Below are 25,501 nucleotides of genomic sequence, written 5' to 3' on the forward strand. Positions count from 1 at the left end.
AATACAAAGAGGGTACTTCCAGGATTCATTGAGTAAATACTGCTTTTTAGGTAATGAGCTAATAAAGTTCAGGAGATTTAAGGGACAGAGATGCAGCTACATTTATCTTAATTCTACTATAAGGCTCATTAGGGAAAAAAAGCATTTAGTTGTAAGAGAGAATAAGTTACTGAATAGATTGATAAATTACCTTGCCCCACCTAGAGTAAGTGAAAGATGCTATGCCATAGTACCATAACCAATGAAGAGCACATCTTAATTGAATCCAATTTGGCTTCAATTAGGTACAAAAGGAAGTCTTCCATTAGGTTGAAGAAACTTGGTCATGCCTTATAAGTCATCTACAAAGTACCAATATAGTTCAGGAACTGAGAGGTTTAAGCATCAGATAGCTTAGAAGGGAAGCTTTCTATATAAGACCTTAAGAAAATATAGCTTGGTGCAGACTGGGGAAGACAGTGTTAAGGTATCAGTCTAGTTTTCAATCTCTTCCTTTTACCCTTTGGTCAAAGGAGGACCTCATGTCTTTGGAGAATTTTTCATCATCGTTCTAGCAGCATTCCTGTAAGAGCAATGAATGGCTTATAGCAGTGTCTGCATCAGGAGACACAGACATATTAGTTGAATAAAGAAAATAAATTCAAAACTTAGCAGGAAAGAATCCAGCAGAAAAGCTATACTGTACCTAAAGGGAACATCCAGAGGGCTTTACCAAAAAAAGATTTGTAGAAGCTTTCTCTAGGACTTTGTATTTCTGATAGGAGAGTGTCACAGACTTTTGGAGGGATGTTTTATATCAACTGTTCTTATACTACATGAGTAAATATACCCTTACTAAAAGCCAATTGTCTTTCTGACCAACTGATATTGATTGATAATAAAAGAAGGGAGCACACTAGTGGGAGCTCATCAGGATTAGCATTAGAAAGACAATCCCACTTGCCTTCTAGGGGAGGAGGTTGAGGAAGGGGAGAAAATTGGAACACAAAGTTTTGCAAGGGCAAATGTTCACACATTTGTTTTGAAAAATAAAAAGCTTTAATAAAGAAAAAAAAAAGAAAGACAATCCCTTAACCCCTTAGGGATACCTCTGGAATCTGAAGGGAAATATAGTAGCATATATCTATATATATCTAAGAACACAAGTTTTCAGTTTGTGGGAGGTCAGAGAATAACCCCAGAGTCTGCACGAATTATAAAAATCAATATAAGGTCAATTACTCATTCAAAAAAGTACCCAGCATTTATATACTCTCCACCTTTCTGCCCACCCCTATATATCTTTTTGGCCTAATGTGGATAAGTGAAATACCATCCAGGTTACAAAAACTCAGTAATCTGTCTCAGTCCCAGAAGCCAATAAGAACTAATTGGACCACTATTGTTAGGGTTTGTGGGCTTTATATTGAAATAAATAAAGGGAGATGAAGCTTTTTACATGTAGTTCAGTCTTAGAGTAATCAGGCAAGATTGAGCATCAGGATTGAAATTTGTTGGAATCAAGAACTGGTACTCATGGTTATCTATCAATCACTCTGGCAGTCTCTGTGTGCATGCCCTCTTCCTTTGGACCAAAAGGGCCTGGTCTAATTGATCTGGTTATCAATTTACCTAGATGGCAAGGTAAATAGCTCTAGGCTAGGATCATGGTCTTAAGACTGGCAAGCTCCTTAGAGGCAATTTTGTCCCAGCCTTCATTTTATAGAGGAAAAGACTGGTCATAGAGATGAAAGTGACCAGAGAAGCTCTCTGTTCTGGTCTCTGAAAATCAAGCTAGTCACAACATGTGAGCAGTCTTGGATGAATTTTGAGTAGAATGTGCCTTTGGATGATGGAGATTGCCTATTAACAGGTGGTGTCATGAAAACTGATATGCTAGCATGCAGAGAAGAAGGAGGAGGAGGAGAAAGGAACAAGGAAAGTATGCCAATTTCAACAGATGCACTAGGACAAGAGTCATAGTGAAAGGATTTGAGCAAAGTCACAAAGTGTGAAAGAAAATAGGCAATATTTCTCACAGCTCCTTTAAAATTTTAAAAAATATTTATTTAGTATTTTATTTCCCTCATTATAGTTTTAACATTTTAACTTTTTAAATTTTAACATTTGCTTTTAAATTTTGAATTCTAAATGTTCTTCCTCCTTCCTTTCCATCTCTTCTCATTGAGAAGGCAAGCAATTTGCTATAAGTTATACATGTGGAGTCATGCAAAAGATTTCCATATTAGTCATGTTGTAAAAGATCAAAAATAATATGCAAAAAGATAAAGACAATTTAAAAAGTATATTTCAGCTGCTTTCAGACTTCACTAGTTTTCTTTCTGGAGGTGGATGGCATTTTTTATCTTAAGTCCTTCAGGAATGGATCATTGGATTGATGAGAAGAAGTAAGTCAGTCATAGTGGGTCATTGCATAATGATGCTGTTACTGTGTACAGTGTTCTCTTGGTTCTGCTTATTCACTGCATCAGTTCATCTCATAACTCCTTATAAAAATTGTTTTGATAAGTAAATTAAATCATATAGATATACATATGCTAATATGTATATGTATGTGTGTTGTTCCAAGCCCTTCCTTTTCATAGCCTGAACCCCTTTTTCAGTCTTGTAACATGTTCACTGCCATGTACTCTGAGATCCAATGACGTTAGCCTCTTTTGTGTTCCTCTCTCAGGACCTGCCATCTCCCATTTCTGGATGATTTCATTGGCCGTCCCATGACTGGAATTCTCTTTCTCCACATCTCTGCTTCTCAGTTTTCCAGTCTTTCTTCAAGTCCAGATAAAATTTCACCTTCTATGAGAAACCTTTCATAATTTTCCTTAGTACTATTGCCTTCTTTCTAGATTACTTTTAGTTCTTCCAGTTTGTATCTTGTTAGTATATAATCTCTTGCATTTTGTCTCCATTATATTGTAATCCTTTCTTTGTATCCTTAGCAGTTAAGTAATGGAAGTTCTTGCCAAAGAGTCTTGGGAGTCTTTCTTCTCTCAGTAATTGTGGAAATACCATCATATCTCAGAGCCTCAGTTTTTATATCTGTAAAATGGAAACAATAACACTTAGACTATTGACTTCACAGGTGAATAAAAGCTCACAATACCAATGTGGTATCTGGTGAGACCATGAACCCTCATGCTAGCCAGGTCCCTACTATCATCATCCAATGAAACTATCCTTGTGAAAATGAGACCTATCAACTGCCTCTCCAGGTGCAAGAGCTCCCACCTCCTCAGCAGTCTCAGGTACCAAGACCATGAAAACATACCTGTTGCCACCAAAGTCCTACGCACTAGGAAGCGATTCATTAATGGAAAGGGACCTGGCTTTGTCAATGAATATGGTGCTAAATAAAGGAGTTTCCCATCTGCTTTACCACTACATTCAAGAGCCTACATCCTCCTCTAGAGCTCCCCCATTAGAATGCTAACTTTTTGAGAGCAGAGACTGCCATACTTTTCTTTTGTATTCCCACTACATAGTTCATAATAAGTGCTTAATAAAGTTTTTTCCCCCTTATTTATTCATCCATTAATTCATTCATTTTGGATTGAAAGAGCTATTCATTCCGTCTACACTTGGCTTCCTTCCTATAGAAGATGCTGCCAGAACCTCAGACTCTGAAGGAACATAAACTGCCATTTAGTCCAACACATCCTGGATGGAAGATGCGCTCTGCAATATCCTTAGAAGGTAGTCAGGCAGCCCGACTTGAAGACACTGTATCATCACATATTAGAGCTAGAAGGGACCTTTACTGTCCTCCAGTCCAGGATCCTCATTCTGAAGATGTGGTTAAGTGACTTGTCCAAGATCACTATAGAGGTAGTAAGTATCATGAAAGATTCAAACCCAGATTTTCTGATTCCAGAGTCTCACATCTTAAATGTAGAGGCATCTGTAACATATGAAAGCAGCATCTTCCACTTTGGGACAGTTCAAATTTAATATAGACTTCATGGATGACGGGGTTCAAATTTCCTGCACTATTCACCCAAGTACAAGGCAGTATAGCATGATGGACAGAGAGAGGACTCGGCATCAAGAAGACCAGGCTTTGAGACCTCCTTCTGATACATGCATGATCAGGGAAGAACAAATTAGTTAACCTTTTTAAAACTCCTAACCCCTCTCAAAAATGATGGTTTGCCCATCTACATTGCTGGAGGGAGGAAAATTATAATGATGTAATGTTGGTCAATCTCATTGCATAGGGAGGAAGGCATTGAAATGGGAGCCAAAAAATTTGGCTTTGTCACTTTGGACAGGTCATTTCACTTTTCAGTGCCTCCAGCTAATTTTAAAGCTGTTATAGATCAGAAGAAGACAAGATTATAAGCCTTTATATCACACACCCTATGTGCCAGGCACTGTGCTAAGCATGTTACAAATATTATCTCATTTGATCTTCACAATAACCCTGAGACATAGATACTGTTATTATCCCCGTTATACTTTTCAGAAAACTGAGGCAATCCCCATTATACAATTCAAGAAACTGAGGCAAGATTAAAATGATTTGACCAGAATCACATAGTGTGTGCCCAAGGCCAAATTTGAACTCTGACTAACGGTTTAATGCTTTATGCACCTGGCTGCCTGAATGTGCATCAGTGGAAAGAATTTCTGTATTAATAAAAACACAGTCAACTGTGATGGACTTGGCTGTTTTCAACAATGAGGTGATTCTGGCCAATACTGATAGACTTAAGATGAAGAAAGCCACCTGCATCCAGAAAGAGATTGTGGGGACTGAGTATGGATCACAACAAAGTATTTTCATCTTTGTTGTTGTTTGCTTGCTTGTTTTTTCTTCCTCATTTTCTTCCCTTTTGATCTAATTTTTTGTGTGTGTGCAGCATGAAAAATGTTGAAATATATGCAGAAGAATTGCATATGTTTCATTTATATTGGATTTCTCACAGTCTAGGGCAGGAGAAAGGAAGAAAAAGGAGAAAAATTTGGAACATAAGATTTTGCAAGAGTAAATGTTGAAAATTATCTTTGTATGTATTTTGGAAAATAAAAGTATTATTTTAAAATATGTATATATAAATAAAATCATAGGTTCAAATAAAAAATAATAATAACTTTATTCTACTTAGTGAAGTTTCAGAAAGAACATCAGTTTTCAGTATAAACCCTCTTCCTCAGCCAAGCCATGCTGATTCCAGTAGCCAGTCCCTTACCTTCAGAACTTAGAATTCTAGAATCTGATAGGGAATTGTTACAATGCATTGAAACTCCAGGCAGTTTGCCCTGGGAGGGCCCTTTAGCCTCCATCAATTATAGCTGAGCCTGGAGAGTTCTCTTGAGCTCCAGGTACCGTCCTGAATAACTTCCTAGTTTTCAGGCAATAGAGGTTTTCTAGCTTTCACAAAGACACATGGGAAAGAAAGATTTGGGCCACGAGGCTGACACAGTACCACTGACATTCATTCAGAGCTTATAGAGGGAGGGCTTTTATTTGCTGGAGTAAGTGGAATATGGGAGAGGACTGCCTCCCTTCCCCTCAGAAAAAAAAAAAAGAAGAAGAAAAAGAAAAGAGTATCAGTGACTCATTTAAAAAGAAAAAGGAAGTCCAGACAGGGATATAGACAAGCAGGGCAATGTTGTACAACATATTAAATATGGTATATACTTAGTCTTTATATAAGAAAGATTTGCAACTTCATGTACAAAAAATAAATTAAAAAACCCAAACAAAATAAAAAACAACCCTATAGAATCTAGAAAAGACACAGTCCCTACCTTCACCAGACTTATTATTTAATAGTAGAATCACAATGCAAAAAACTGAAATATACTGCCTCATGTAGCATAGTGAGTAGAGTTCATGATATTAGGGGTTTTCTTGGCAGAGATATTAAAATGCCTTTTTTGCCTCTTTCTTCTCCAGCTCATTACAGATGAGGAAACTGAGGCAAATAGGGAGGAATGACTTGCTCAAGATCAACCAGCTAGTAAATGTCTGAGGCTAGATTTGAACTCAGGAAGTCATATGAGTCCTTCTGACGCCAGGCCCTTTGCTCTACAGACCCTATGGTGCCCCCTAGTGACCTCTCAGTGAGTAGAGAGGAAACCTCAAAACCAGGAGCATCTGAGTGCATGTCCCATCTTTGACACATCCAGGCTGATAATTACATCTCAGTACTGTAGGCAGCCCTCTAGGACTGTACATTGCAGAGATGATGTTGCCTTGGATTGGCAACTTTCTCTAGTAGTGATGGGTTTGTTGGAGACCTTTAAAAACATGGAAGGTCCAAGGTGGGAGGGGGAGGTCAGAGGATCAAAAATTTGGGATTCTGAAGAGACCTTAGAGATGATCTAATCCAAAGCTTTCATTTTATAGTCACCAGAAATAGGATTTCAAGCCAGGTTCTCTGAGTCCAGAGCCAGGGGTGAGACAAAAGGATTTTTTTCTCTTTGCTTTTACTCTTAGGCACTCAAAGAAAATGATGGAGATTCATTCAGGCTCCTGGTTTGACAGAGGAAGCTTCATGGCTCAGTGGATAGAGCCCTGGTTCCCATGTCATGAAGATCTAAGTTTGAATCTAATCTCAGACCCTGGACAAATGCCTTAAAACCTCAGTTTCATCATCTGTAAAATGGAAGTAATAATAGCACCTACTTCTAAAGTGGGAGCAATAATAGCACCTACCTCCCAGAGATAGATGGAGATTAAATGAAATATTCATAAAGGGCTTAGTACAGTGCTGGTACACAGTAGGTACTTAATAAATGCTTATTTCCTTTCCTCCCTAGACTTTCTAAGGTTTGCTGGCGTGACCTCAGTGAAGCTTTTTGTATTGGCAGTTGTATCACTTTCTTTTCTTACCAAGCATGGTCCAGAGCTCAGCACTCCCCATCAGTCAATGACTAGAAAAGGGGGGACAAAAAAAATGGAAATCATGACCTGGAATCTTGAATTCCTTTTGAAGACTGAAGAAGAGAACTGCGTCCATGTCCTGACCCAGAATCCATGCTGACATATCATGTGGAAGAGGCAAAGATGGTGTTAGCAGCCACTGCAGGTGATGAGCTTGCAAGGATGGCTAGCACTGAAGGGTTTCATGGGGTCAGAGAAGGGCATGAAGACAAGACAGGGAAGTCGAGTCTATAATCAAGTAGATAAATTACTCCATTCAAATCTGGCCTTACTGTTTGACCCTGGCAAGTCATTTCACCTCATCCAGCCTCAGTTTTCTCATCTGCAAAATGGAAATAATAATAGCACCCATTTCCCAGGGAAGAAGGAAGAGGGGTAGAAAGAGGAAGATGAAAAGGAGGAAGAATTGGAGGAGGAAGAAGAAGAGGAAGAAGAAATGGAGGAGGGAGAGAAAAGGGAGGAGAGGAAGGAGAACTTGTATTTATATAAATCTTTAACCTTTGCAAAACACTTTCTATATGTTAGATCATTTGATCCTCACAACAACTCTGGAAAGTAGAAGCTATTATTATCTCCACTTTATAGATGAAGAGACCAAGGTGGAGGGAGCTTTAGGAGACTTGCCCAAGGACAGGTGATAGAGCTGAAATGTCTGCTTACTAGGCACTGGGGACCCAAAATCAAAAAAGAAACAACCCCTGTTGTTAATATAACTAGCTATTATTAATGAAAGAAAATCCTTTGTCAGCACTCTTCTATATTAGTTATCTTCCCCCTTAGAATATAAGCACCTTAAGGACAGGTATGGCCTTGGTTTTTGTTGTTGGGGGGGTTGCATTCTTTATATTTTAGCACACAGTAGGTACTTAATACATTTTGATTTCATTCAGTCATCCTTTTCCTCCAAAGGATCATGAGATCATAAATTCAGAGCTGACAAGTATCTTGAAATCCATCAATCCCTCCATTTATTTTACAAATGAGGAAAGGAAAGCACAGAGAGTAATTAGCCAACCCAGGACCGTACAGAGTCTCAGGTGGAATTTGAATTCAGGATTTTGCTCTAGTTCCAACATCTTTCCCCACTACACCCTGTTGCAAACCATTTGAAACTCAGAGCGCCAGCACACCGTTGTCTGAGATAACATCCATCTGGCCCCCAACTTTCATCCCCTGGCTAGCCAATGTGCCACAGTGCCCACTTCCTCTGAAAAGCACGCAATTAGGGAGCTGGATCTGCCCTAATCAGGTTGCTAACAAGGTGTTTGACAGATGAGATCAATACAAAAATAAACAAGAGCCTTGGCGTCCACAGATGCCTTTTGTTTTTTATGACAGGAAATGGCATTCTCCTGTTCTAATTGCTCCTCCAGCAAGCTTTGCAGGAACGATTCAAAGGCTGTTACCCAGGCTAGGCAGCTGTTTTCAGAGCCTGCACTGCAGCAGAGGGGGGGAGCTTTGACCTTCTGATAGGGGCCTTTTGCTCTTTCCTTGGGATGACTGGAGAATTTCGCTCCTCAGAGGGAGCGTCTCTTCTTTCTCCCATCCTGGCCCCAGTCAACCCGCTCCCTGCAATGCCAGGTAACTAATCTGAACTCGTCAGCACCTGGCCACCTGCCATATTGTACACTTGGACGTTGCACTTCAGAAGAAAGCAGCAGGGAGAAAATCACAACATGCCAGGATCTTGAAAAGACCACAATTTTCTGCTCACCTGGGTAAGTGCTTTGGGGTCTGCATTTTCTACTACTATTTTTTTGTCGCAAAGACACTGGAGGATGTGTCCCGGACATGGTAATCACCAGTTACGGACAAGATGCTGAGAGGCTGTTTTGCACTCTTGTACAGAGACTGAAGATTGTTGCAGAATCTTGGGGCTCCCCCAACTTCCCACGTGGCCTCGTTTTAGACAAACTGTCTAGGTTTTAAGATTATAGGATCACAGATTTATCTATCTTTCTGAGTATATGTATGTACGAACACACACATATGTATACACCAACATAGATACATATGAACATATGTGCAATCTGCACTCACATGAGGGAAATGGCAAACCACTAGAGTATCTATGTGACCATAGGGTCACATAGAGTCAAATGGTACTGAATGGCAATACAATAAAGATAAGTGTTTGGGGGCAGCAAGGTGGATAGAGCACCAGCCCTGAAGTCAGGAGGACCTGAGTTCAAATCTGGCCTCACACACTTAACACTTCCTAGCTGTACGACCCTGGACAAGTCACTTAACCCCGATTGCTTCAGCAAAAAAAAAAAAAAAGATAAGTATATGTATATATGTATAAACAACAAATGCATACATACATGTGCGTGTATTTTTTGCTTTATAAATACATACATTTCTGTGGTTATCTTTCTATATATATTTTCTAGGTGAATCTATCATTTAGGATAGGGGTCCTCAAACTACGGCCAATGGGCCAGATGCAGCAGCTGAGGATGTTTATCCCCCTCACCCAGGGCTAGGAAGTTTCTTTATTTAAAGGCCCACAAAACAAAGTTTTTGTTTTAACTATAGTCTCCAGCAGTGTGAGAGACAGTGACCTGGCCCCCTATTTAAAAAGTTTGAGGACCCCTGATTTAGGATATATAGCGAGCCTTTGGATACATGTAACATGCATGGATGGGTATATATAAGGGAAACATGCCCAGTCTGAGCATACGGGCACAGAAAGCAACTCACACCTGCCATATGGCAGTGATCCATGTCCTTTTGTGATGTCATGACACAATTCCCTCAAGGCCTGCCCTCTAGTGGTCCAATGTGTGAAGCCTCTGCTGTCTGTCAGACATGCTGTCAAGAGTGCAGGGATGACATGTAGTTTCTGTCAGACGTTGCTTCCTGTTGGCTTTCTGGGGTTACTCCTGGAAGGCTCCCACTGGATCAATCAATCACTCTGGTTGTTTCCAGGTTGCAGATTCTGTTGCTTCCAAATTTTGCCTTTCACTGAAGACCCTAGCTTTGGGGCTACTTTGTATCCATAAGAAAAAATGGATTCTGTTACCTCTCTCTTAGCTTATAGCTCAGTGGTTTAAATCACAGCTCTTTTAGAAATGAAAGGCTATTTCATACCCCCATCATCAGATTAAGAAAAAAACAATTAGCTGTTTTTTCTCCTCCTTAAGAAGAGTGTCATTTCTCAGAAACCTTGCCATTCTAAATGTTTCCTTCCCCCCAAAGAGAGTCCTAACCTCAGAATTCTAGCACATTGCAACATCAACTAAACAATTTAGATGCTCTTGGAGGTTTTGTTAAGTTACTAACCATCAAGGGCACTATCTCTGTCCCAAGTTTCATTTGACTTAGGGTTAGAAAGTCATTGTAAATCACTGCTTATTGTCCTCTTACCAAAATACACTTAATTCAGGAACATTTAGGGACTGTATTACTAACTTCCAAAGCCTATCTATGGCTCTTTTCTCTTTTCATCCTCCACTCCCTGTTTCTTCAACACTAAGATTCTTTTGGTTTTTCCACATAAATGAAGGCACAGAAAGGAGCAAGCACAGAAAGAAAAGTCCTGTTAGTTAGAGTTGCTTCAAGTCAATATCATCCAATTTGTTCACCTCAATGCTTTATTCCAAGTTCTTGTCTCTATATTATTATATATTTATATTTATTGATTTTTATATACACATATATGTTATATTTATATTCTAAGCTTTAAATTGTTTTAGTCCAAGCTATTGAATGGAGCTCCATTGGGGGCAGAGCTTGAATTCAATAGATCCCAAACCAAACTCATTATCTTGTCTTCTAAACCTTTATCTCCCTTTACAGTTGAGAAAACCATCATTTTCCCATTCACTCAGTTTAAAAACCTAGATATCATACTTAACACCTCACTCTTACCTCCACCATATCCAATCTGTTGCTATGTCCTGTCACTTCTACCTTCCTACCTCTTGTATATTCCTCCTTCTCTCTTCTGACACTACCTTCATCCAGATTCAGTCTCTCATTTCTTCATGACTGGACTTATTATAACAACCTGTTACTTGGTCTCCCTGACTTAAGTCTCTCTCCATTTGAACCCCTCTCTGACTCAGCTATCTTTCTAAAACTCAGGCCTGATCATACCATCCCACTAGTCAATAAACTACAATAATTCCTTAAAGATTCCTTACAGTTCCTTACAATGCTTACCTCCAGGATCAAATCCTTGGCTTTATAATTTATCCTCTTTTCTAGTTTTCTATTCTTATTACACTTTCCTCTCCCTCCATGTTGTCCAAATTCAAGTGACTCACATAAAGGTGACACTCCACCTTTACTCAGAGTTTTCACTGGCTGAATCTTATGCTTAGACATTCTCCCTCCTATCTGATTTCTAGCTTCCTTGACTTCCTTCACCTATCAGCTTTGTACAAGATACCTTTGTCAATCCCCATTAATCTTAGTGCCCTCCTTCTTCTACTTCCCAATTTATTATTCCTATTTCCAATTTATCTTCTCTATATTTTGTTTGTACCTATATGTTCTCATGTTGATGGTGAACTTCTTGAGAGTGGGAACTTATTTTATTTTGTTTTCTTTTTACCTTTAATGCTTAGTACAGGGCATGACACATAGTAGGTGTTAAGTAAATGATGATTGATAGACTTAAGTTCTGATAATGAAACTTCAAGTAGCTGTTAGAGTCTCTTGGACTTATAAAGGGAACCAGGGGTTAGAATGATTTTTCCTACTATCCAGGGAGCAGACCACATGTATTTGAGAATAGTGAACTTTAGAGATGGAGAAAAGAACAAAGGGGTCAAGAATCACTGAATATCTGAGTGGAAAAGGCCTCAACTCATTCCTGAACATGAACTCACTCTGTAACAACCCCAACAATTAGTCATTCAGCTTTTGCTTGCAGACTTGTAGTGAGAGACAACACATTCTACTTTCCGATAGATCCTTATATCGTCTGAACTAACCTCCATTAAACTTCCACCCATTGCTTCTTGTTATAATAACAAGAGCAACAACAAAGATTTATATAGTACTTACTATGTGTCAGACCTTGTGCTAAGCATTTTACAATTATTATCTCATGTGGATCCTCATAATAACCCTGAAAGGTAGGTGCCATCTATTTTACTGATAAAGAAACTGAGACAAAGGTCAAGTCATTTGTTCAAAGTCACATAGGTAGGAAGTGTTTGAGGCTACATTTGAACTTGGGGCTTCCTGATTTAGGCCCAGTATTCTATGCACTATGAAACTACCTAGCAGGTTCTAAAGCCAAACAAAGTGCTTTAATGTAACATACATACAAATAAGTAAAAGTGACTCTCATGATAGATCAGGAAGACTTGAGTTCCATCTCTTCTCTGACATTTCCTAGCTATGTGTAACGTGGGCAGGTGACTTTTTACCTCTTTGACTCTCCCAATTGTAAAATGAATATAGTAATACCCCTAGAGCCTATCCCCTCTCCAGGATTGTTGTGAAGTACAAATGAAATCAGCTATAGATATTTTGCAAACTTTAGAGTGAATAGAACAGAATTTAATGTAGGAAACTCCAAGTAGGAAGATTCCATTTACCAGTGAAGATCAGCACCTTTTCTTCAACTGGGAGAGTTGCCTAGGATGTTAAATGCTAAAATGACTTATGCAGGGTCATACAACCAGTATGTGGCAGAGATGGCACTTAAATACCCAGGTCTTCTTCACTTTGATGCTGGCTCTCTACCTGCTGTCTCTCTCTTTATAAACTTTAAAGTGCTATGTTGAATCCATGATTATTATTCATCCCTAAGGTTCCTTCCAGTTCTGAAGAGATGATTCTATGACTAGGTGGTACTTAGGGTCCCTTCCAACTCTGACATCCTGTGATCTTTTCTAAATTCTGAAGGATAAATTCACCTGATTTATAGATGGCAGACAGGTCCCACTTCAATGGTGATGACGCACAGCCCCCCACTGAGTCACATTAGACCCACACTGACTACAGGCCTCGCTGGGGCTATTTTTCAAAAGCTTCATCTTAGTTACTTACCTCTGAAGTGTAAATGCCTCTTGCATACCCTTGTTGATTTCTATCTCCTTCCTAACTCATTCCTTCCTGTTAATCTTGTCTTCTAAAGGCCAAATTTTGCATTTTCTGGTAAAAAAAAAAAGTTTTGTTTATAGCCTCTTAATCCCCTCTTATAGGAGCAGGTCCAATCCAGAGGCTTATTTTTTTTTCCTTTTCAATTTTTATGAGCTAGCTCCCTGCTCTGCCTCCTTTCAATCATAAAGTAAATCCAAGCAGGCTTTTGCAGTAAGTGTCTCAGGACAGAAAGGCAAAATTGTCCTCTTTTTGTAAACCAAGTAATAGGCTGTTACTTGAGAGATGGCTTGAGAGGGAGGTAAAAAGCTATCCTTGAGCTTAAAAGCAGCAAATACACAGAAAGCAAGACAGTGATTCTCAATCTCCTAAGGAATAGGCTAGAGGATCTCAGAAAGTCTGTTCATTCAATCCATTTACCCTTTCCTGTGCTTTTAACATTTATTTCAAAGTAACAGTTATTTTCAAAGGTGTCTGGTATTATTTATTACTGGTAAATCACACTTGTGCTGAAGTTTGTGGGGTGTAAGGGTTGAAAGGACATTCTCACAGAATCATGGGATATCAGAGTTTGGAAAGGACCAGTAAAATGTAAGGTTCTTGAGGAACTGCTTGATTTTTCTGGGAAATTATACTTTTTCTACTTGACCCAAGTAGAAGATAGGGATTACATAGAGATGGATTTAGACTTGATGGAAGAAGTGACTTTGGAGTTTTATCCCAAAGTGGTAAAGGTTGCTTTGGGATGTAGTGGGTACTCCCTCACTAAAAATTCTCAAGCAAAGTCTGGATTACCACTTGCTAGAGTTATTTCAGAGAGCATTCTGATTCAAAATTGATTTGGTCCCTAACACTAAGGATAGTCAACTACTCTCAGCAACTTCTAGTTTTAGATTTAGAAATGCTTCTGACTTTCTGAATGTTGCCACCATCTCTTGCTATCTCTCACTCTGCATTATTCCTTAGAACCTATGGCCTCTTTACCCTTGAAGATTTTCTCCCATGTCTTCTCCCTTTCCCTCAGTTGAGAGTTCCTTTTGGACTTCCATTTTGGAGAGGGGCCCAAGTCAGCCATCTTTTATATCCATCATATTTGTGCTTCTAACTCTACAGACCTCTTTCTTCCTCACTTGGCTCCTTTAAGGTCCTCTTTTCACATTGTCTTCCCCCATTCTAATGTTAACTTCCTGAGGACAGAAATTGTCTTTTGTTTTTGTTTGTATCCCAAGCCCTTGACACAGTGCCTGGCACAAAATAAGCACCTAATAAATATTTATTGGAACCAAGATGGCAGAATAAGGCAGAAATTCACCTGAACTCTCCCAAATTCACCTCTAAAAACTATAAAATTACACCTCAAAATGAATTCTGGAGTGGTAAAACTAACAGGAAAATAGGGTGAAAACTTTTTCCAGCTAAGATAATTTAGAAGATCAGCAGGAAAGGTTTATCTCACACAGGTAAAAGAAGAGGACTGTCCAGTGCAGATGGCATCTGGACAAACCAGCAGCAGACCCTCCCCCAGCAAGTCAGCAGGAGACCCTGAGTCCCAATGCAAGTCAGTGGCACAACAGGCCAATGGTAAGGCCTTGGAGTCCCCAGAATAGCAGAACAGCAGCCAGACCCTAGATTTCTAGTGGAAGAAGCTTGGGACAGTGGCCCCTGCATTCTAGGACTAGAGCCCAACTTTAAAAGTAATGAAATAGGTTGTAAAATGAACAAAATTTTAAAAAATTAAAAGCTACTTTGGAGACAGAATATCAAAATCACAAACTGAGAAGAGGAAAATGACAACAAAATGCCTATATTCAAAAGCTTCAAAGAAAAATTGAGTTGGTCTCATGCCCTCAAAAAAAGTTCCTAAAAGAGCTCAAATAAGAGAGGTAGAAAAAAATTGGGGAAATAATGAAAATGATGCAAGAGAAGCAGGGACAAAAAGTCAACAGCTTGGTGAAGGAAATACAAACAATGGAAAATGATGTGTACTGGCATTCACTCTTTAAAAAGTAGAATTGGGCAAATGGAAAAAGAATTTAAAAAGCTCACTAAAGAAAACCCTTAAAAATTAATATTGGGTAAGTGGAAACTAATGACTTCATGAGAAAGTAAAAGTTAATCAAACAAAATAAAAAGAATGAAAGAATAAGAGAAAATGTGAAATATCTCAGTGGAAAAACAACTAACCTGGAAAATAAATCCAGGAAATATAATTTAAGAGTTAATGAATTCCCTGCAAGCCATGATAAATAAAAGAGCCTAAACATTATCTCTTAAAGGAGATCCCAACATGAAAACTTCCAGAAAGGCTATAGCAAAATTACAGAATTCTCTATCAAGGAGAAAATACTGCAAAGAGCCAGAAAGAAATAATTTAAATATGATGGAGATTCAGTCATAATTACACAGGATTTAGCATCTTCTATATTAGAGGACTTGAGGGTTTAAAATAAAATATTCTGAAAGGCAAAGGAGCTAGGATTACAACCAGGAGTGGATGACCTTGATATTTCCAGTCTGACCAAGTCCTAAGCACTCTATAGTGCTTCAGTCCCTTTGAAATCTACTGGAAAAAAATTGTTCCTATCTGTCTCTTCTTCAAGGGAAGTTCATATGCTTGGAGTAGACATGTCCCTAACTTACTGACGTGTTTAAAGACCTATTGCTTGCTTTCAACCTGATTTAGCCCATCTGCCAAGACAGTTTACATGACAGGAGCATGACAACTGACCCTGCTACAACTTCTAGGAGCCACAGGTGAGAGCTGGATGAATCAGGTGGAAACCAAAGGTGGAAAACAGCTCTGAAAAAAGCTCAGTAGCCCTAATACTAGAGGTGCTAGTATTCTTGTACCCCACACAATCCTCTCTCAAAATAGTGACTAGTGTCTATTTAAAGTGATAGCATGCATTATCTGTAATGGAGATAAACTAGAAGTCTTCCCAAAATGACCATAATTACCACTATTATTCAATATTGTACTAAAAATTTTAAATATAGCAAAAAGGAAAGAAAAAGAAATTAAAGGAATTAAAATGAACAATGAAGAAAAAATTTAGCACTCTGCAGATAATATGATGGAATGCTAAGAAAACCCTAGAGATTCAATTAAAAATCTAGTTGAAATAATTAACAATTTTAATAAAGTTAAAGATAAAAAAGAATCCACATAAATCATCAACATTTCTATATATTACAAACAAAATTTAACAGCAAAAATAGAAAGAGAAATTCCATTTAAAAAATTAGTCAATATGAAATACTTGGAAGTCTCCCTGCCAAGACAACTGAGGAACTATATGAACACAATTACAAAATACTTTTCACACAAAGTTGGATCTAAACAAATTGAAAAATATCAATTATGGGTAGGTTCAGCCAATATGATAAAAATGACAATTCTTTCTAAATTAATTTACTTATTCCATGCCATACCAATTAAACTGCTAAAAAAAAAATCCATTATGGAACAAGAAAAAAAATTAACAAAATTCATTTGAAAGTACAAAAAGTAAAAAAATCAAGGAAATTAATGGAAAAATGTGGAAAAGGTGGCCTGGCTATACCAGATCTCACACTTATATTATAAAGTCTAGTCTGGGCTAAGAAACAGAGTGGTGGATCAGTGGAATAGATAAGGTACACAAGACACAGTAGTAAATGGTCATACTCACCTAGTGTTTGATAAAACCAAAGCCCCAAGCTTTGAGGGCAAGAACTCACTGTTTAACAAAAATTTTTGGGAAAACTGGAAAATATTATGGCAGAAATTAGGTACAAACCAACACCCTATATCATATACCAAGATAACATCAAAATGGAGACATGATTTAGACAGAAAGGGTGATGCTATAAACAAATTAGGATATCAAAGAATAGCTTACCTGTCAGCATTCTGAAGAAAGGAAGAATGCACTTAAAACCATCAGCATGCATTATCTGTAATGAGAATAATCTGGAAGCCTTCCTAATAACATCAAAGGTGAAGCAAAGATGCTCATTATTACCACTAATATTCAAGAGAAGAGATCGAGAACATTAAAAATGCAAAATGAATAATTTTGATTATATTTTAAAAGTTTTTATATAAACAAAACCAATGCAACCAAGATTAGAAAAAAAATAGAGAGCTGAAAAATAATTTTTATATCAAGTGTCTCTGATAAAGTCCTCATTTCTGAAATACATAAAGAACTGGAATTCTTTATATATGTGTGATCATGCAAAACATATTTCCATATTAGTCATATTATAAGAGAAAACAGAGACCAAAAAAAGAAAAAAACACAAAAAATAAAGTAAAAAAATATTATGAAATTCATATAAAAAATACTAGTCATTTCCCAATGATACATAGTCAGAAGATAAGAACAGAAAGTTTTCAGATGAAAAAAATTCAAAACTATCTATAGTCATAGAAAATACTTTAAATCATTATTGATCAGAGACATACAAATGAAAACAATTTTGAGGTGCCACCTCACAGCTATCAGAAAGGATTAACATGAGAGAAAAAAAGTTTCAAATCTAGAGGAACTATGGGAAAAATGGGAACACTAATGCATTGTTGATGGAATTGTAAACTCATCCAACCATTCTAGGAAATTGTTTGGAGCTATGCTCAAAGGGTAATTAATCAAACTGTGCATGAAGCACAGTTTGATAAAGCAATTTTGAGGAAACAATAGCATTTTGATCAAGGAAGACCACTACTAGGTCTGTATACTAAAAAGATCCCCCAAATGGTAAAGCACCTATTTGTACAAAAATATTTACAGCAACTCTTTTTGTGGTGGCTAAGAACTGGAAACTGATGGGATAACTATCAGTTGAGAAATAGCTGAAAAAGTTGTGCCATATGATTGTACTGAAATACTATTGTGCTATAAAAAATGAAGAGCAGGATGGTTTCAGACAAACCTGGAACTGATGCAAAGTGAAGTAAGCAGAACTACATCATTGTGCCCAGTAACAATCTGCTAGTGATGCTCAGCTGTGAATGACATAACTATTCTCAGCAATACAATGATCCAAGACAATTCCAAAGGACTCATAATGAAAAATGCTATCCATATCCAAAGAAAGAACTAATGCAGTCTGAATAAAGATCATAACATAATATTTTTTTACTTTATTTTTTGTGTTTTTTTCTTTTTTTTTTTTGGTCTCTGTTTTCTCTTATAATATGACTAATATGGAAATATGTTTTGCATGATCACACATATATAATATGTATAAAATTGCTTACCTTCTGGGGAAGAAGAGGGGAGAAGGGGAGTAAGAAATATTTAACTCCAGAATTTTAAAAAGTGAATGCAAAAAATTTTTATATGTAATTGGGAAAAAATAATGTTGCTAAATACTTAGTATATGTTGTTGCCTGCAAGGAAATTCATTTTGAAAATGAGGAAACTGAAACACAGAGAGGCTAATTGACTTCCCCATGCTTATACAGCCAATATGTGGCTGAGTCTAGGTCTGGCTTTCCAGTCACAATGCCATGTTTTCTAGTACCAAGCAAGGATTTAATAAATTCTTGTCAAATTGAGTTGAATTGATTTTAGATACATCTATTTCAAAACCTCTTGAATAAGACTCCTCTAGACAATATCTCCTATAAGTGGTCATCAAATTTCTGCTTAAAGACCACTAATAAGGAGGAAACTGCCATCTCCCATAGCATTTTAAATAGCTCCAAAACTTGGGAAAATTTCCCTAACATTAAACCTAAATCCCTGTAAATTAGTCTTAATTCTGCCCTCTGAACCTTAAGTTTGATTGTTTCCCTCATGTAACATACCATGCCCTACTTCCCTTCTCCACCTCTCCCCTAATCTTCTCTTTTTCAGGCTAAAATTGGTCCTTTGAATATTTTCTAGCTTCTCATTCAGTCAGCCAATCAACAATTACATCTACTGTGTTCCAAATAGTGCACAACAGTTCAAGAGACACAGAGACAAAACCAAAGTATCCTTTGCCTTCAAAGGGCATTTTATTTTTTTTCTATTGACAGTATGGATTTTGAAGAATTTTTTTAACTTTTTTTCATAATTATAACTTATTATTGACAGAACCCATGCCTGGGTAATTTTTTATAACATTATCCCTTGCGCTCACTTCTGTTTTGATTTCCCCCCTCCTTCCCTTCACCCCCTCCCCCAGATGGCAAGCAGTCCAAAGGGCATTTTATTGGATAACTTCAAAAGTATAGCTCAAATATGTGATTCTGTGAAAAACTTTTAAAGACTAAGTAATTCCCTTATCTAAAACTGAATATAGCCCCTTTCCCTTTTCCATAAGCTGTTCTACTACCATAGAATATGCTGACAAAGGGAACTGACACACAGAGGGATCTACCTCCATGTCTCATCCCCCCTTTCTATCCCATAGGAGAGGATATGCTAGCCCTTTCACCTCTCAAGGACTAAATCTGGAGATTGCCTTGACCTTCAGAACCTATTGGGGGGTGTGAAGATAGAAATATCTATACTTCCCTGTGCATGAAGATGAGCAACAAGATTGCATAGCTTTTTTTCTTCCCGGGTTATTTTTACCTTCTGAATCCAATTCTCTCTGTGCAACAAGAGAACTGTTCAGTTCTGCAAACATATATTGTATCTAGGATATACTGCAACATATCTAACATATATAAGACTGCTTGCCATCTAGGGGAGGGGGTGGAGGGAGGAGGGGAAAAATCGGAACAGAAACGAGTGCAAGGGATAATGTTGTAAAAAAATTACCCTGGCATGGGTTCTGTCAATATAAAGTAATTATTAAATAAAATAAAATAAAATATTAAAAAAAAAGATTGTATGGCTTTTGAGACTACCATATTGAACTGTTGACCCACACTACCCTTATCCACCAAAGCTGAGATGAGGCCCGAGTTTGACATAGGACTCAGGAAAATTATACATTATTCAAAAGTAATAAGATAGGTGAAAAAAAGAGAAGAGAAAATAGTTACATTAGATAGTATGGTATATTCATGTAACAAAATTCAAGAAAAAGAACAGAGAAGAATATTGAAGAGCTCTGAAGTGAAGTTTTAATAGAAGCAGAAACAGATAATTTCTTTTTTTGCTTGTTTTCCTTTTATTAAAGCTTTTTATTTTGAAAACATAGGCATGGGGAATTTTTCAACATTAACTCTTGCAAAACCTTCTGTTCCAAATTTTCCCCTCCTTTCCCCCCACCTTCTCCCCTACATGGCAGGTAGTCCAATATATGTTAAATATGTTGAGACATATGTTAAATCCAATATATGTATTTATACTTATTTATAAATATGTATACAATTTATGCAGTTTGTTTATACAGTTATCTTGCTGCACAAGAAAAATCAGATCAAGAAGGAAAAAAAAACTGAGAAAGAAAACAAAATGCAAGCAATAATAACAGAAAGAGTGAAAATGCTATGTTGTGTTCCACACTCATTTCCCATGGTCCTCTCTCTGGTTGTAGATGGCTCTCTTCATCACTGAACAATTGGAACTGGTTTGGATCACCTCGTTGAAGAGAGCCACATCCATAAGAATTGATCATCATATAGTCTTGTTGCCATGTACAATGATTTCCTGGTTCTGCTCATTTCACTTAGCATCAGTTCATGTAAGTGTCCCCAGGCCTCTCTGAAATTATCCTGTTGGTCGAGAAACAGATAATTTCACCATTGAAATTAGACCATCAAGATGTGAGCAGACCAAGAGAACATTGTACATTATAGCAACAAAATTATGTGATGATCAACTCTGATGGACTTGGCTCTTTTCAACAATGAGGTGATTCAAGGCAGTTCTAACAGACTTGTGATGGAAAAAACCATCCATATCCAGAGAGAGAACTCTGGAGACTAATATGGTACAAAATATGGTATTTTCACTTTTATTGTTGTTTGCTTGCTTCTTGTAGTTTTTTCTTTCTCATGTTTTTTTTTCCCTTTTGATTTGATTTTTCTTGCATCACATGGCAAATATGGAAATGTATTTAGAAGAATTGCACATGATTAGCCTATTGCTGTCTTGGGAAAAGAATGGAAGAGAGGAAGAAAAATTTGGAACACTAGGTTTTGCAAAAGTGATGAAACTATCTTTGGATGTACTTGGAAAAAATAAAATACTATTTAAAAAAGGAAATTAGACCATCAAAACAGAAAGAAGAAATATATACAATTTTTGGTAAGCATCATAATACTGCATGATGACATAATATAATAGTAATGATAGACCAGTTATCAAGATATTGCTACTAGAGCCCTCTCTGACAAAAAACAGAGGAGCTAATAATATTTTGTCTGACCTTCATGATCACATCATACTTCAAAAGATAAGGATATGAACAAGAGGAAATTATATTTTGGGTCTGATTCTCCTGGAAAAAGAACTGGTGAAGATTCCAGCTTTTGGGATAAGAACTCACTGTTTGACAAAAATTGCTGGGAAAATTGGAAATTGGTATGGCAAAAACTACGCATTAACCTACATTTAACAGCATACATCAAGATAAGGTCAAAATGGGTTCATGACCTAGGCATAAAGAATGAGATTCTAAATAAATTAGAAGATCATAAGATAGTTTACCTCTCAGACCTGTGGAAGAGGAAGGAATTTATGACCAAAGAAGAAGAGAGCTCATTATTGATCACAAAATAGATAATTTTGATTAGATCAAATTGAAAAGTTTTTGTACAAACAAAACTAATGCAGACAAGATTAGAAGGGAAGCAATAAACTGGGAAAACATTTTTACAGTCAAAGGTTTTGATAAAGGCCTCATTTCCAAAATATATAGAGAATTGACTCTAATTTATAAGAAATCAAGCCATTCTCCAATTGATAAATGGTCAAAGGATATGAACAGACAATTCTCAGATGAAGAAATTGAAACTATTTCTAGCTATATGAAAAGATGCTCCAAGTCATTATTAATCAGAGAAATGCAAATTAAGACAACTCTGAGATACCACTATACACCTGTCAGATTGGCTAGAATGACAGGGAAAGAAAATGCAGAATGTTGGAGGGGATGTGAGAAAATTGGGGCACTGATACATTGTTGGTGGAACTGTGAATACATTCAGCCATTCTGGAGAGCGATTTGAAGCTATGCTCAAAAAGTTATCAATACCCTTTGATCTAGCAGTGTTACTACTGGGCTTATATCCCAAAGAGATCTTAAAGAAGGGAAAGGGACCTGTATGTGCAAGAATGTTTGTGGCAGCCCTCTTTGTAGTGGCCAGAAACTGGAAACTGAGTGGATGCCCATCAATTGGAGGATGGCTGAATAAATTGTGGTATATGAATATTATGGAATATTATTGTTCTGTAAGAAATGACCAGCAGAATGATTTCAGAAAGGCCTGGAGACACCTACATGAACTGATGCTGAGTGAAATGAGCAGGACCAGGAGATCATTATATACTTCAACAACAATACTATATGATGATCAATTCTGATGTGGCCCTCTTCAGCAATGAGATGAACCAAATCAGTTCCAATAGAGCAGTAATGAATTGAACCAGCTACACCCAGCGAAAGAATTCTGGGAGATGGCTATGAACCACTACATAGAATTCCCAATTCCTCTATTTTTGTCTGCCTGCATTTTTGATTTTCTTCACAGGTTAATTGTACACTATTTCAGAGTCCGATCCTTTTTGTACAGCAAAATAACTATATGGACATGTATACATATATTGTATTTAACTTATACTTTAACATATGTAACATGTATTGGTCAACCTGCCATCTGAGGGAAGGAGGGGAAAAGTTGGAACAAAAGGTTTTGCAATCGTCAGTGCTGAAAAATTACCCACGCATATATCTTGTAAATAAAAAGCTATAATAAAAAAATCAAATAAAAAAAAGAACTGGTGAAAATACCAAGAAAATGACTATTCCTTGTAGAATTCATGACACAAGAGAGGAAAGCTAGACATGGCACAACACACACTCAAGACATCCAAGGATCTATGTATGACCTTTGACATTTTTAAACCATTGATTAAATGGGTTAAAATACCATTGGATAAGGGCATTGATGACATTCTTATCCAATTTGTAGGTGATACAAAGCCAGGTAACACACTGAAGGGGGGATACAGAGTCTGCATTCATAAAGGTCATGACCAATAAGAACATTGGGTTAAATCAAAGAAATTGAATAGGGGTGAATATAACATCTAACATTTGAGTCCAAAAGAATCACTCTTTTTGACTAAAAGATTAAGAAGACATGATTACACAGTGGGGGAAGGAGGGGATAGTGAATATGTAGTTAAATATCTATCTGGTCCTTTCAGAAGGTTCATTCCTTGCCACCAAATGGAAGCAAGGAAAGAAACCTAGGTTGCTTAATGAAGTTTGTCTGTTTGGGGTTTGAAAGATATGAATTAGCCTGTCAAAATAGAAAAGGGAAAGTGTTTAACCAATAGGGACATATGGACTAATTGAGTCTTGAATCCGTAGCTGTGCTGGGTATCCTTGGCAACTGCACAGGGAGAGCAAAATCTGGTAACATCAGGTTCTCAAATGGAGGACATGGAAAGGTTATCCTTTCAAAGCTCATCGTGTCTGCAATCCAACTGTCTGCAGGCAGTGTGTGCTTTTGAGCAAAGCCTGTTGAATGCCAAGAAAGGTGTGGGTGGCAGAATTAATCCCTTTGAATAGCAACATTCAACACTTTTAAGCTAGCTTGTGCCATCTTTGTTAAATAGTTTGCTGGTTAAGAGGGGCCAAAGAGCAATATCTTAACCTTCTAGAGAACAACCTCTGGAGTAGTTTCCCATTAGGTTTTTCATCCTTCAAGGCATTGTCTTTCTGTGCTAGAGTACTCCCAATGTGGCTTCTGCTACTTGCCCTTTTGACACTAGCAAAAGCAAGTATTATGCTCAGATTTCTGAAACCCACTTATCTTTTCTGCTTAGAGCACCTGTTGGAAACTGTTTCCTTTAATAAGTTTAACTCAGTTCAATTCAACAAGCAGTTTAATTTTTTAAAAAATCAATTTTGAATGATGGTTTTCATTTTTATTTTGCCTAACTTCCTCTCCCCTGTCTCTCCTCCTGACTTCTCCTAAAGGGCCATACCTTATAACAAAGAATATTTTTGTGATAAAAAGAGAGGAAAGAGGATAAAATGAGCAAACCCAATCAATAGGTTGAAAAAATTGGAAATACGTGCAATGTTCCACAGCCATGGACTCCTACTTCTATAAAATAGTGGAGATGAGGTCTTCTCCTATCTCTTCTCTGGGACCATGTTTGTTCTTGGTGATTTTGTAACATTAGCTTTTGATTTAAAAAGAAAAATTAAAAAAAATTATAACTAACATATTTTTTATCTCTTTTTTTTTTTGCATTATTTTCATTTCCCCAATATATTCCTTCTCCTCACCTACTCAGGCAGTCATCGCTTCTGACAAATATAAATAAGAAAGGCTTAGGGAAATCAGTTAAACAAAATGAAACAACATGATAGTAGTATTCAACAATATATGCACTGTTCTGTACCCTTAGTCCTCCATCTTTGCAGAAAAGGGAGGGAGGTACATGGCATAGGTATTATGTGGAATCAAACTTCAACAAGCATTTCTTGTTATGTATGAGGCTCTGTGTCAGAAGCTGGTGATGGAGAAACAAAAGTAAAACAATTCTTACCTCTAATGAGTTCATATTCTATGGTGTGAAAATCTTATGTATCCAGAGAAGTAAATACCAAATAGGATAAAAGCAAAGACAGACAGTTCAAGAAAGAAGAAAGAGAAAGAGAAAGATAAGGGAGGAGAGAGGGAGAAGAAAAGAAAGGACAAAGGAGAAGAGAAGAAAGGTAAGGAAAGAGGAAAGAATGAGAGAGAGAGCAAGAAAGGGAGAGAAGAAAAAAGAGGAAGAGAGGAGAAAGAGAGACAGAAGGAGGAGGGAAAAAGAAAAAAAGAAATGAGGAATGGAAAAAGGAAGAGGGAGAGGAGAGACAGAGACAGAAACAGAAAGACAGACAGAGAGAGATAGAGAGACAGAAACAGATAGATAAAGATAAAGAGGGACAGAGACAGAGAAAGAGACAGTGACAGACATAGAGACAGAAACAGAAAGAGAGACAGAAATAGAGATGGAGGAAGAGAGAGAGAGAGAGACAAAGAGAGAAGGAGGAAAGGAGAAAGAGTAATAAGAGTATACTGACTCAGAGAATAAGAGTATACTGACTCAGCTAAGTATACTTAGCTCAGAGAGCTAAGGATCAAATAACTGTGGGATCCTTAACCTTTTAGTGCATTGGGGTAATTCTCTTAAGATTGTAAGAATAGAAAAGCAGCTACCTCAGGACCTACACTGATAGAGGAAGTTTCCTCACTGGGAGCTCTCTAGACCAGTGAAATCACAGGTAGAGACACGTCTAATAAATATGGAGGAGCAGATGAGCTGGGTTTGCTACAATCTATAAATTGTAGCAACGGCAAGTATTTAGCATTAATGTTATATTGCTTTATTACTTTTCATCTGAGGCTCTTAAGGTGTTTTATAGATACTGAGTTCATCTTTATAACATCCCTGTGGG

At 37.3% G+C, this 25,501-nt stretch overlaps 1 long non-coding RNA gene across 1 annotated transcript; it reads right to left on the reverse strand.

Moving 5' to 3' along the window:
* Positions 1-2,024: 2,024 nt before the first annotated feature.
* Positions 2,025-25,046, reverse strand: LOC127555794 (uncharacterized). Its single transcript, XR_007952287.1, has 3 exons — positions 24,607-25,046; positions 16,831-16,913; positions 2,025-3,039 (listed from the first exon to the last, which is right to left on the reverse strand). It is a non-coding gene; the product is annotated as an uncharacterized LOC127555794 (long non-coding RNA).
* Positions 25,047-25,501: the final 455 nt, after the last annotated feature.

This window comes from Antechinus flavipes, chromosome 3 (assembly GCF_016432865.1).
Source record: "Antechinus flavipes isolate AdamAnt ecotype Samford, QLD, Australia chromosome 3, AdamAnt_v2, whole genome shotgun sequence".
Classification (NCBI taxonomy): domain Eukaryota; kingdom Metazoa; phylum Chordata; class Mammalia; order Dasyuromorphia; family Dasyuridae; genus Antechinus; species Antechinus flavipes.